We start from the raw sequence: 9,370 nt of genomic DNA on the forward strand, positions 1-9,370 counted from the left end.
TCTTGGGAGGCTTTATATAGGCCTAGGAGATAAACAAATGGAAGAATGCCAGGCTACTTGCAAAACCCAATGTGGAATACAAGAAAGTGAATGTAACCTTTAGTTCCCTCCATAAATTTTCTTTATTTTCTTTCTCTGAAACCAATCAAGAGTTTCCTTGGCTGTGTGTTTAAGATCATTGTCTTGCTGAACTCTTCATTCGCGTTTAATCTTCATCATCCTGGTAGAAGGTAGCAGATTTTTTCATCAAATATACATTTGTTCATTCATTCTTCAATAGTATGAATTTTGCCAGTGCCGTATGCTGAACCCGCGCTGTTAAAGGCCAATGATGACTGATTATATTAGTTATCATATTAAAGATGCATGCTCAGCTTGTGAACCCGCATCAAAGGTAGGGACACAACAGATTACAATAATATGCGTCATATGTCGTGAGGGGGTTATATTTATATTGAAATGAAGCTCTAGATCTGAAGCCTCTGTCACTCCAGTGCTATTGCTTGCCTAGAATTGCCTCCGCCTGCTTGGCTAATAGCTCCTTTGCCTAAGTCATACAGCACAGAAGCTGTCAGTCAAGTGGAGTACCCCGAAACACAGTGCCTGCAAATTAAGATTCTGGTTTGGCTTTTATCCTAAGTCATGTAACAAGGCTCATTAAAGGGTCGACATTGACTTCTAGGATTGCTACTTCCTATAGCTGGCGCAAGAGTTCTAGTCCTCTTCCTCTCTAAAGAGACAATATGCATATATCTTTAGCAAGTTTATTTGAAGCTCTATGTAAGAGAAAACAGCTCTGGCTAAAAAATATATATATTACTGTATGTGAAAATGATAATAGTCTGATAAATGCTCCTCTCGGAAATATGCAAATTGTCTCTTCAGAGAGGAAGACGACTAGAACTCTAGTGCCACCTATAAGAAGTAGCATTCCTAGAAGTCAATGTCGACCCTTTAACGAGCCTTGTTACATGACTTATGTGCACACGTTGCAGATTTTGCTGCGGATCCGCAGCGGATTGACCGCTGTGGATTCACAGCAGTTTTCCATGAGTTTGCAGTAAACCTATGGAAAACAAAATCCGCAGTGCACATGCTGCGGAAAAAACACGCGGAAAAGTAGCTTTGTTTATTCCGCAGCATGCCAATTCTTTGTGTGGATTCCGTAGCGGTTTACACCGGCTCCAAAATAGGAATCCGCAGGTGTAAATCCGCAGGTGGATTCCACACAAAATCTGCAAAAAAATCGTGGTAAATCCGCAGTAATACCACAGATAATCCGCAGTGCGGTTTACCTGCGGATTTACCAAAATCAGTCTGGAAAAATCCGCACCACTTTCCGCAACGTGTGAAAGCAAACACCAGAGTCTCAGTTTGCAGATACTGTGTTTCAGGGTACTGCTCCTCGTCATTGCAAAGTGTGAGATCTGGTTTGGCTGTGTGGAGGCATGTAACGGGGATCCAAGAAGTAACATTTCTCCTTAAGGAGAGTATCATGTTAAGCATGCTGAGATGAGGAGACTTAAAGCTGCAATGCTCCTCTGGGAAATATGCAAATTGTCTCTTCAGAGAGGAAGAGGACTAGAACTCTAGTGCCACCTATAGGAAGCAGCAATCCTAGAAGTCAATGTTGACCCTTAAACGAGCCTTGTTACATGATCTATATATATAATTGCCTAAGGGTTTTTCCGTCTGTCTGTCTTTCTGTCTGTCTGTCTGTCTTTCTGTCTGTCTGTCTGTCTGTCCTGGAAATCCCACGTCTCTGATTGGTCGAGGCTGCCAGGCCTCGACCAATCAGCAACGGGCACAGCATCGACGTAGAAATCCCGTGCCTCTGATTGGTCGAGGCCGCCAGGCCTCGACCAATCAGCGACGGGCACAGCGACGATGATGTCATAAAGGACGTAGATATCCCGCGTCTCTGATTGGTCGAGGCCAGGATTGGCCTCGACCAATCAGCAACGGGCACAGCGACGATGATGTCATAATGGTTGCCATGGCGGCGATGATGTCATAAAGGTTGCCTCGATCAATCAGCGACGGACACAGTCTGCCGCGAATTCTGGAATCATCATTGTCCATATACTACGGGGACATGCATATTCTAGAATACCCGATGCGTTAGAATCGGGCCACAATCTAGTTTAGAATAAAAGCCAAATCCAGAATCTCTATTTGCAGACACTGTGTTTTAGGGTAATTCCAGTCAGATGCCTCTCATACAGCCAAACCAGATCTCACACTTTGCACTCACAAGGTGGAGTACCCCGAAACACAGTGTCTGTAAATTGAGATTCTGGTTTTGGCTTTTATCCTAAGTCATATAACAAGGCTCGTTAAAGGGTCGACATTGACTGCTAGGATTGTCACTTCATATTTGTGGCGCTAGAGTTCTAGTTCTCTTCCTTGCTAAAGAGACAATTTGCATATATTTTTAGCAAGAGAAAGCAGCTCAGGTTAATATATATATATATATATATATATATATACATTACTGTATGTGAAAATGATAACAGTCTGATAAAGGTGATATTATTTTGATGTTTTGGTTAGAATACTGCTAGAAATCAAGCATTATTTTGGAAATCATAATTTTGCTGCTACAAGAATGTGAAAGCAGTAGACATACAAAGGAAGCAATATTACTAGTAGGGAGCGATACTTAGCAGAAAGATCAATGTATTATTAAAATGTAATGTTTCTGCTAATTACTTTGAATTGATTGACTGACATGAGAATCGTTTTAGGGCATCTCATGTTCCGGAACAGCCAAAAGTCCCATTTATACATTTGTCTGAACAATGTTTACAGAAACTAAAATACTCTTGAACAGGATAAGAAAAACTCAGTTCCATGGAGACTAAGATTATCTAATGGATAAATATAATGCTTAAAGGGAACATGTCACCAGTTTTTTCCCAGATTACCTACGGCCACCACCACCAAAACTGGTAACAGGTTCTCACTAAGGAACACTACCAATTGATTTCAGTTGTGAGCAAAGTTTGCTATTATTAAATCGTGGAAACATTCTTGGAAACATAATATTTTCTACTGTTTCTATAAGAAATAAAAAATGATTCTCACATTTAAAGGGCTCCTAGTCTAAAATGAAAAGTCTGCAGTCATTCTGCGTGACTACAGACTTGTGAATCCTCCTAGCACATGAACTTTATGCTGCAAGGATTTGCCGTTGTCTGCCCCGGGAATAGCCGTTAAGTATGCAATATGCACACTTCCGGGCACAACCTGTTTTATGGGCACAGTCATCTATTTGGCACAAGTATACTGAGCGAGGCTACACCCACTAGATGGGTTCTGTTACTGTATAGGGTCTGTAAACAGTATATTGATTTGGAAAAGATTAACTATATTTTAATGATTGACGTAAAGTGCATTAATGCTTATATTTAGGGTTGAGCGAAACGGATCGGTCATTTTCATAAATCGGCGACTTTTAGGCAAAGTCGGGTTTCATGAAACCCGAACCGATCCTACAGTGGGATCGGCCATGTGGTACACGATCAGAGCGCCAAAGTCGCGTTTCATATGACGCTGTCACCGCCGTTTTTCATCCAATGAATGAGGACGCAGAGTGTGGGCAGCGTGATGACATAGGTCTCGGTCCCCACCATCTTTGAGAAGGGCATGGCAGTGATTGGCTTGCTGTCTGTGGCATCACAGGGGGTATAAAGGAGCGTGCACGCCGACCGCCATCTTACTTCTGCCGATCTGAGCATAGGGAGAGGTGTTGCTGCAGTTAGTCAGAAGCAGGGACAGAGTTAGGGAGGAAATATAAACCCCCAAACCGCTTGAGCTGAAGCGATTTTCACTGTCCCACACCACCTTTTTGTGCAGGGACAGTGGAGGTCGTATTTTAGTGCAGCAGCTGCATAGCTGTGTGCACGGTGCTGTGCAAACCAACTGCTTTTTTTAAAGCAAAATTCCTGTTGCTCCTTTCTGCACAGTTACCTATCTTGATTATTTGTCCACATTTTTGTGTTAAGCAGTCCTTTTTATTGCTGCCATACTTGTCCTAAGCTCATTGTAGGGAGCTTGTTTTTTTTTATAATAATTCCAGCCACTTTCTGGCACATTCACAGTGTTGTGTTATACCACTGGGCCAGAGTTGTGGTTCTGTTTTTCCCCCCCCAAAAAAAAGGGAGATTGAAATTCGCACACAGTGTATATTCTGCTGTACTGCTAGTGTGTCATATATATCAGGCAGCCACTTTCTGGCACGTTCATAGTTTGCTGTTATACCACTGGGCCAGAGTTGTGGTTCTGTGTCTCCCCCCCCAAAAAAAAGGGAGATTAAAATTCGCACACAGTGTATATTCTGCTGTACTGCTAGTGTGTCGTATATATCAGGCAGCCACTTTCTGCCACGTTCATAGTTTACTGTTATACCACTGGGCCAGAGTTGTGGTTCTGTGTTTCCCCCCCCAAAAAAAAAGGGAGATTAAAATTCGCACACAGTGTATATTCTGCTGTACTGCTAGTGTGTCATATATATCAGGCAGCCACTTTCTGGCACGTTCATAGTTTACTGTTATACCACTGGGCCAGAGTTGTGGTTCTGTGTCTCCCCCCCCCCAAAAAAAGGGAGATTAAAATTTGCACACAGTGTATATTCTGCTGTACTGCTAGTGTGTCGTATATATCAGGCAGCCACTTTCTGCCACGTTCATAGTTTACTGTTATACCACTGGGCCAGAGTTGTGGTTCTGTGTCTCCCCCCCCCACAAAAAAAGGGAGATTAAAATTCGCACACAGTGTATATTCGTGTATATTCTGCTGTACTGCTAGTGTGTCATATATATCAGGCAGCCACTTTCTGCCACATTCATAGTTTACTATTATACCACTGGGCCAGAGTTGTGCTTCTGTGTCTCCCCCCCCAAAAAAAAAGGGAGATTAAAATTCGCACACAGTGTATATTCTGCTGTACTGCAAGTGTGTCATATATATCAGGCAGCCACTTTCTGGCACGTTCATAGTTTACTGTTATACCACTGGGCCAGAGTTGTGCTTCTGTGTCTCCCCCCCAAAAAAAGGGAGATTAAAATTCGCACACAGTGTATATTCTGCTGTACTGCTAGTGTGTCGTATATATCAGGCAGCCACTTTCTGCCACGTTCATAGTTTACGGTTATACCACTGGGCCAGAGTTGTGGTTCTGTGTCTCCCCCCCCCCTAAAAAAAAGGGAGATTAAAATTCGCACACAGTGTATATTCTGCTGTACTGCTAGTGTGTCATATATATCAGGCAGCCACTTTCTGCCACGTTCATAGTTTACTGTTATACCACTGGGCCAGAGTTGTGGTTCTGTGTCTCCCCCCCAAAAAAAGGGAGATTAAAATTCGCACACAGTGTATATTCTGCTGTACTGCTAGCGTGTCGTATATATCAGGCAGCCACTTTCTGCCACGTTCATAGTTTACGGTTATACCACTGGGCCAGAGTTGTGGTTCTGTGTCTCCCCCCCCCAAAAAAGGGAGATTAAAATTCGCACACAGTGTATATTCTGCTGTACTGCTAGTGTGTCATATATATCAGGCAGCCACTTTCTGCCACGTTCATAGTTTACTGTTATACCACTGGGCCAGAGTTGTGGTTCTGTGTCTCCCCCCCAAAAAAAGGGAGATTAAAATTCGCACACAGTGTATATTCTGCTGTACTGCTAGTGTGACGTATATATCAGGCAGCCACTTTCTGCCACGTTCATAGTTTACTGTTATACCACTGGGCCAGAGTTGTGGTTCTGTGTCTCCCCCCCCAAAAAAGGGAGATTAAAATTCGCACACAGTGTATATTCTGCTGTACTGCTAGTGTGTCATATATATCAGGCAGCCACTTTCTGGCACGTTCATAGTTTACTGTTATACCACTGGGCCAGAGTTGTGCTTCTGTGTCTCCTCCTCCCCAAAAAAAGGGAGATTAAAATTCGCACACAGTGTATATTCTGCTGTACTGCTAGTGTGTCAAATATATCAGGCAGCCACTTTCTGGCACGTTCATAGTTTACTGTTATACCACTGGGCCAGAGTTGTGGTTCTGGGTCTCCCCCCTCCCCAAAAAAGGGAGATTAAAATTTGCACACAGTGTATACTCTGCTGTACTGCTAGTGTGTCGTATATATCAGGCAGCCACTTTCTGGCACGTTCATAGTTTACTGTTATACCACTGGGCCAGAGTTGTGCTTCTGTGTCTCCCCCCAAAAAAAAGGGAGATTAAAATTCGCACACAGTGTATATTCTGCTGTACTGCTAGTGTGTCAAATATATCAGGCAGCCACTTTCTGGCACGTTCATAGTTTACTGTTATACCACTGGGCCAGAGTTGTGGTTCTGGGTCTCCCCCCTCCCCAAAAAAGGGAGATTAAAATTCGCACACAGTGTATACTCTGCTGTACTGCTAGTGTGTCGTATATATCAGGCAGCCACTTTCTGGCACGTTCATAGTTTACTGTTATACCACTGGGCCAGAGTTGTGGTTCTGTGTCCCCCCCCCCCCAAAAAAGGAGATTAAAATTCGCACACAGTGTATGTTCTGCTGTACTGCTAGTGTGTCGTATATATCAAGCAGCCACTTTCTGGCACGTTCATAGTTTACTGTTATACCACTGGGCCAGAGTTGTGGTTCTGTGTCTCCCCCTCCCAAAAAAGGGAGATTAAAATTCGCACACAGTTTATATTCTGCTGTATTGCTAGTGTGTCATATATATCAGGCAGCCACTTTCTGCCACGTTCATAGTGTTGTGTTATACCACTGGGCCAGAGTTGTGGTTCTGTGTCTCCCCCTCCCAAAAAAGGGAGATTAAAATTCGCACACAGTGTATATTCTGTTGTACTGCCAGTTTGTTGTATATATCAGGCAGCCACTTTCTGCCACGTTCATAGTTTACTGTTATACCACTGGGCCAGAGTTGTGGTTCTGGGTCTCCCCACCAAAAAAAGGGAGATTAAAATTCGCACACAGTGTATATTCTGCTGTACTGCTAGTGTGTCGTATATATCAGGAAGCCACTTTCTGGCACGTTCATAGTTTACTGTTATACCACTGGGCCAGAGTTGTGCTTCTGTGTCTCCCCCCCCCTCCCCCCAAAAAAGGGAGATTAAAATTCGCACACAGTGTATATTCTGCTGTACTGCTAGTGTGTCGTATATATCAGGCAGCCACTTTCTGGCACGTTCATAGTTTACTGTTATACCACTGGGCCAGAGTTGTGCTTCTGTGTCTCCCCACCAAAAAAAGGGAGATTAAAATTCGCACACAGTGTATACTCTGCTGTACTGCTAGTGTGTCGTATATATCAGGCAGCCACTTTCTGGCACGTTCATAGTTTACTGTTATACCACTGGGCCAGAGTTGTGGTTCTGTGTCCCCCCCCCAAAAAAAGGGAGATTAAAATTCGCACACAGTGTATATTCTGCTGTACTGCAAGTGTGTCATATATATCAGGCAGACACTTTCTGGCTTGTTCATACTTTACTGTTATACCACTGGGCCAGAGTTGTGGTTCTGTGTCTCCCCCCCCCCCCCCCAAAAAAAAAGGGAGATTAAAATTCGCACACAGTGTATATTCTGCTGTACTGCTAGATTGTCGTATATATCAGGCAGCCACTTTCTGGCACGTTCATAGTTTACTGTTATACCACTGGGCCAGAGTTGTGGTTCTGTGTCTCCCCACCAAAAAAAGGGAGATTAAAATTCGCACACAGTGTATATTCTGCTGTACTGCTAGTGTGTCATATATATCAGGCAGACACTTTCTGGCACGTTCATAGTTTACTGTTATACCACTGGGCCAGAGTTGTGCTTCTGTGTCTCCCCCCCAAAAAAAAGGGAGACAGAGGCGTAGCTAGAGCTTTTGCCGCCCGGGGCTGCTCCCGAGTTTGGCGCCCCCCCCCCCCCCTTCCCCCCCCCCCCCCCCCTGCTCAATACACACAAAGGTACCAAAAATAGTTTTCCTGTTTTGTAGAACTTAAACTGGGCCTAATGGTGTCACCCCCACATGCCAAACCTGTGACTTTTAAATAATTAAAATCAGAGAGAACAAATGACCGCCATACACAACAGAATCCACTATACCAAGACCAATAATATCACATACAGGAAGAAACACCACCACACCATGACCAGACCACATAGGGACCAAATAATACTATATACAAGGGACAAATACCGCCTCACCTTGACCAGATCACATATTACCACCACTTGGTGACCAAATAGTACATACAAGGGACAAATACCACAACACCATTTCCAGACCACATATTACCACCACATAGTGACTGAATACTACAATACTGATCAGTAATAAAAAAAAAGCACCATACTATCACCATAAGTGCCATTATACACAGGAGATCTGTACTTAGTATGCAGTGTCTGTGTAGAGGTAATACTGAGATCACTGGTGATATTATACACAGGAGCTCTGCATATAATGTATAGGTACAGTGATCACTGGTGACATTGTACACAGGACCTTTGTATATAGTATACAGTATATAGTGTCAGTGTATAGGTAACACTGACTCACCAGTGACGTCTCTAGATGAAGTCCTTCATCTTTTATCCAGCACAGACCGCCATCATTTCTTCTAGCCAGGACTCGTTTCTGCAGGAAATAACACAGTTATCTCGAGCTCCGCTTGTAGAACACATTACTTAATTTTTAACAACTTCTACATTACACCACGAAGAAAAAAAGGCGATATAGTGTCACTCTGCACAGTAACAGGACCGCCCCCCATTTAAAACAGTATACTCAAAAAAAAAAATAAATACATCACTGCAGTAATAATATCCCTTAATTAGCCCCTATGGTAATATCCCCCATCCTGGCCCCGTTTATCTCATTCCTGGCTCCAGCCATATGTTCTCCCATCCTGCCCTCATGAGTATCCATTCTACCCCATATGATCTCCCCATCCTGCCCCATCAGTCTCCATCGTATCCATCCTGCCCCATGTCTTTCATTCTGCCCCGTGTCTCCAATCATGCCCCGTATCTACATTCTGCCCATGCCTCAAGTCCTGCCCCCAGTGTGTCCAGCATATTACCCCCATGTTGTCCAGCAATCTGCCCCAGTGTGTCCAGCAATCTGCCCCAGTGTGTCCAGCAATCTGCCCCAGTGTGTCCAGCAATCTGCCCCAGTGTGTCCAGCAATCTGCCCCAGTGTGTCCAGCATTGTCCCAGTGTGTCCAGCATTGCCGCCAGTGTGTCCAGCAATCTGCCCCAGTGTCCAGCATTGCCCAGTGTGTCCAGAAATCTGCCCCAGTCTGTCCAGAAATCTGCCCCAGTGTCCAGCATTGCCCAGTGTGTCCATAAATCTGCCCCAGTCTGTCCAGAAATCTG

Source organism: Ranitomeya imitator, chromosome 3, assembly GCF_032444005.1.
Source record: "Ranitomeya imitator isolate aRanImi1 chromosome 3, aRanImi1.pri, whole genome shotgun sequence".
Taxonomy (NCBI): Eukaryota; Metazoa; Chordata; class Amphibia; order Anura; family Dendrobatidae; genus Ranitomeya; species Ranitomeya imitator.